Source organism: Gavialis gangeticus, unplaced genomic scaffold (genome assembly GCF_001723915.1).
Source record: "Gavialis gangeticus isolate Ggan-Ray unplaced genomic scaffold, GavGan_comp1, whole genome shotgun sequence".
Classification (NCBI taxonomy): domain Eukaryota; kingdom Metazoa; phylum Chordata; order Crocodylia; family Gavialidae; genus Gavialis; species Gavialis gangeticus.
This window is the reverse complement of record NW_017729034.1, coordinates 51,991,107-51,995,469: the sequence shown is the minus strand read 5'-3', so window position 1 is coordinate 51,995,469 and position 4,363 is coordinate 51,991,107. Positions and strand designations below refer to the sequence as shown.

The window sequence follows — 4,363 nt, the reverse complement described above, 5'->3', positions numbered from 1 at the left end:
TTGTCCGTGTTGAATTTAGGCAGACCCTACATTCTACAGGGCAGACCCTACATTGAAAGACTGCGGGACCTAAACCTGTTCAGCCTTCACAAGAGAAGGCTGAGGGGGGACCTGGTGACTGTCTATAAACTCACTAGGGGGGACCAGAAGGGTTTAGGGGAGACACTGTTTCCCTTAGTGCCCCCTGGCATGACAAGGAACAATGGACACAAATTATTAGAGAGTAGATTTAGATTAGACATCCGCAAGAACTACTTCACAGTTAGGGCGGCTAGGAGCTGGAACCAACTTCCTAGGGAAGTGGTGCTGGCTCCTACCCTGGGTATCTTTAAGAAGAGGCTTGATGACCACCTGGCTGGACTCATTTGAGTCCAGTCTTTTCTCCCGCCCAGGCGGGGGGTCGGACTTGAAGATCTACAAGGTCCCTTCCGACCCGACTTCTATGATTCTATGATATGATTCTATGAATTTCTCCTGGTAGATTGCAGACCATTTTTACAATCTAGCTGGGTCATTCTGGATCCTAGCCCTACCCTCCAGAGTTTCTGCAGCTCCACTCAACTTGGGGTCATCCTCAAATTTGCTTAAGCATGTATTCAATCCTATTGTCCACGCTATTAATAAAATTATTAAACAATACTGAACCCAGGACAGACTGGGGAACCCCGCTTGATAACTCCTCCTAACTAGACATTGAGCCATTGGTGACTACCCATTGAACACAATGATCTAATCTGTTATGTATCCATATTACAGGACTTTCATCTAGTCTGCTGGTATATTTTTTTAGTTTGTTAATGAGAATGTTGTGGTCAAAGCCTTGTTAAAGTTAAGGTATATCACATCCACACTGGCCCAATGATTCATCATGATCACGCATTATGATCAGCACCTAGTCTGCTCTGACCTCATCATTTAGGCATTTGAATACCTGTACTCGGATGCAAGCATATGCCCTGCTGTTAGCACAACCCTTGTCAAATTTGGAATTCTGCTCAGCCATACTATGAATCCACTCTTTTCCTAAAAACAAAAAAGTGAAGTGCTACTATCATTTTCATATTATGCTGACCTAGCCATAGTGCTGTTGGACAGACTACAGTACAATTATTGCACTTCTCCAGTACTGTTTCCTTAAGTACAACAAATTTTCTGCAGAGAAACACCAATAGTTCCACTTCCTTTTCTTTACCCATACCAAGAATTTTTATTGTGGGAAAGATGAGATACTGAGAGCTGACCTTTAGTGCCATTGTTGTTGTTGTTAAACATTTATATTACAATAGCACTGAATGCCCTTAATGAATCTGGAGTTCTATTGTGATAGTTACTACACATGTATATGGTAAGATGCTACAGATGTATATTAAGACACTTGACCCAAAAAATGCAAGTGCACTACTATTATTTGTGGCAAAGTTTCTAGTTCTGAAACAGTACAAGATAGTTTTCAACTGGGCAATTAAAGAACCATGACTGCTGTCTATCACCTGTAAAACCACGCCAGGGTTTTTGCTTCCATTCACCCAGTCAGGAGCTGAACCTTCACATATTTCAGATTCATTCTTATTATGCCTACTATGGCCATGTTACTAAATGCCTGAGGTTGTGTTAAACTGGTGTCTCTAAGGCTTGATACCATTCTCCCTCTTTTCACAGTTTGCTTTCTTCTCCCTGGGAAGTGGTATAGCTTAAGTTTTTGGTCCATATATGAAGATGGCCAACATGAAGTTGAGGGCCTTCTGGTTCTGAATAAATTAAAGGTCTAGTGAAAATAGGGGATTTGGAGGGCTCCCTGTTTTCTGAAGACAATTCCAGCTGAGAAGATATATTTGATATAAAAGGGATTACTAGAGATTTGGGAATAACAGCTGAAAGAAAATGACCCACTGTCTGACAAAAATGCAGCTCCATACACTTGATTATTTTGGTTGCCCTTCTCTGTACCTTTCCCAATTCTACTTCCTCCTTTTTAAGATGTAGAGACCGGAACTGTGTATAATATTCAAGATGTGGGTGCATCAAGGTTTCGTATAATGGCATGATGGTGTTCTCCATTTTATTTTCAATTCCTTTCTTAATGATGTCCAGCATTTTTGGCTTTTTTTGATCACACTGAGTTTATGTTTGAGATAACTGTTTACAATGACTCCAAGGTCTCTGTCCTGAGTCATAACAGATAGCTCAGGACTATGGTTGTATGGGATGATTTGGATAAGGTTGATCTTGCGTCAGGCAGTGGTTTGGACTAGATGACCTCTGGAGGTCCTTTCCACTTCTACTTATAGCTCTATTACTATGACTCAAGGGAATATGGCTTGAGGGTGGGGTAGACTTGAAGAACACTAACTTAATTTGAAACACAAAGAGATATTTCTGTTTTAATGAACCAGCACTAGTGAGAAAGCAAGCTGCTGTTCCTGGAGAAGGAAGGTAATTATATGTGGATGTTCAAAGAATATTTTGCATTAATGTTTCTAAAGAGACAGGGGATAGAAATTCACCCTGTTTTCCAAGAAAAAAATGAGATTAATTTACTTCTCAAGGCTGTAGACCTGCACAAATGTTAGAGTCCTATGTTTTATTTAAATAGGAACAATCTGACTGGACTGCTTAAAACCTGACCACTTCAAAGGCTTCAAAGATTTCATTTGCAGGCCTACACAGACAGCAGGATAGATTCCCAGGAGAGAAGGAGGTGGGGTCTCTGCAAGATTGAAGCTCCCTGGTACCAGAGACCGGAACTTAAATGCTGAAGTGGGAATACAGAGAAGCCTGAGACTCCTTTGAATATGTACTAAGAATGTGAGACCCACATATTCTGTAACTTCAAAGGCTTGAGCCTACCTAAGCAAGGCTTAGGGATGCTAGGTTGAAGTATGCTTCCTGTATATGGAATCAAAACATGTGGCAGAGGTGATATATTTTATCAGAACAACTAGATATTTACAAAAAAAATTCTTTATTTTCAAGCTTTTGGGCACAGGCAACCTTCATCAGTCATAGGAAATTGCAAAGATTGTAAAAGTTCTCCTAGGTAGAAATGAAAATTCATATGAATTCATATGAATTTTTATTTCTCCTTAGAACTTTTACAATCTTTGCAATCTCCTGTGCCTAATGAAGGATGCCTATGTCCACAAGCTTCCAAATAAAGACTTTTTTCGCAAATATCTAGTTGGTCCAATAAAAGATATCACCTCTCCTATGAGTTTTAATTCATTTTGCCTCTAGACCAATATGGCCACAACCTGGATACCTGACTTCCTGTATCATTCATCTCTGATTTAGTTTATCTTTGTTTTGCTAATTTGTGTCTAACATAATACAACACAGCCTGCCCAGGGGGAACACAAAGAACCCTTCAGCATCCCAAAAGGCAGGTCCTTCTCATAAGCCTTGCAGAACAGGCACTCAGTGAAAGGCTCAGACCAATGAGTCCTGTCCCATAGATGTGGGCAGTGCTCCAGCTGCATGTTGCCTTACTGTTTATTTCTAAACACCAAGAATAGCCATATCCTTTCAGCACACAAAACACTAGCTAATGTTGAATCTCCATATGAGAGCAGAGTGCATCAGACTCATCTTATGCCATATAGATAGAGGCATAGCAATTTCCCACAGCACCCTGGGTAGAGTGCTGACCACTGCAGAGCTGGAGGCAGGGAACAAAGACTCTTACCTTCCCTGGTTCTCTCCACACTCTAGCAGCAGCTTGTGCAGCTGCACTAGCCTCTCACTGTTGCAGCTGAGGAACAAATTCAGTAGGGGGTACCAGAATGCCCCCACTGTCCCACACCATGTCCCCAGAGTCTTTGCTACAGCAGGCACAGCTGTACACTGCCCAGCCATAGAAAGTTGGGACCTGTCGTATATGCAGAGGTTGAGCTGAATGGTGCCACTCCCTGGGATTTTTGCCATGGGAGGCATAGCTGGACACTCAGTAGAGTATCTGGGGTAGGGAAGCAAACAGGGCACCAGAGTCAACCCACAGGGAGCCCATGCCGCAGGGCTGGTGCAGCTAGTATACAGGGAGCTGGTCCCTCAACTTCAGCAGCCCTATTGCAACCCAACAGACTATGGAGTGCAGGGCTGCCCAGTTTCTGTGACTGTGCAGCATTGGGATGCACCTACCATAGTGATGGGGATGGTGGAGGAGATGGTGGAGGCGATTCTGGCACCCTCTCTAAGTCAGTGTCCAAAGGTGTCTCGCTTGCCCAACTCTAGTTATGCCACTGCATGTAGAAATAAAAATGCTGTCCAAAATGGAGAATGTCATCGTGCACTGGCAGGAAGCCTTCTTGCATTTCAAAATGAAGAACACAGAAACCTGAACAATAACTTCCAACAGTTACGTCCCCCA

At 42.6% G+C, this 4,363-nt stretch overlaps 1 long non-coding RNA gene across 1 annotated transcript in view; it reads right to left on the bottom strand.

Annotated features, from left to right (window-relative positions):
- Window positions 1-493: 493 nt before the first annotated feature.
- LOC109304314 overlaps window positions 494-4,363 on the bottom strand; it is a 16,131-nt gene continuing 12,261 nt past the window's right edge. The window contains exons 2-3 of the long non-coding RNA XR_002099348.1: window positions 2,746-2,752; window positions 494-583 (exon numbers count right to left, since the gene is read on the bottom strand). This is a non-coding gene — a long non-coding RNA (uncharacterized LOC109304314). The remainder of the gene's footprint in view (window positions 584-2,745; window positions 2,753-4,363) is intronic.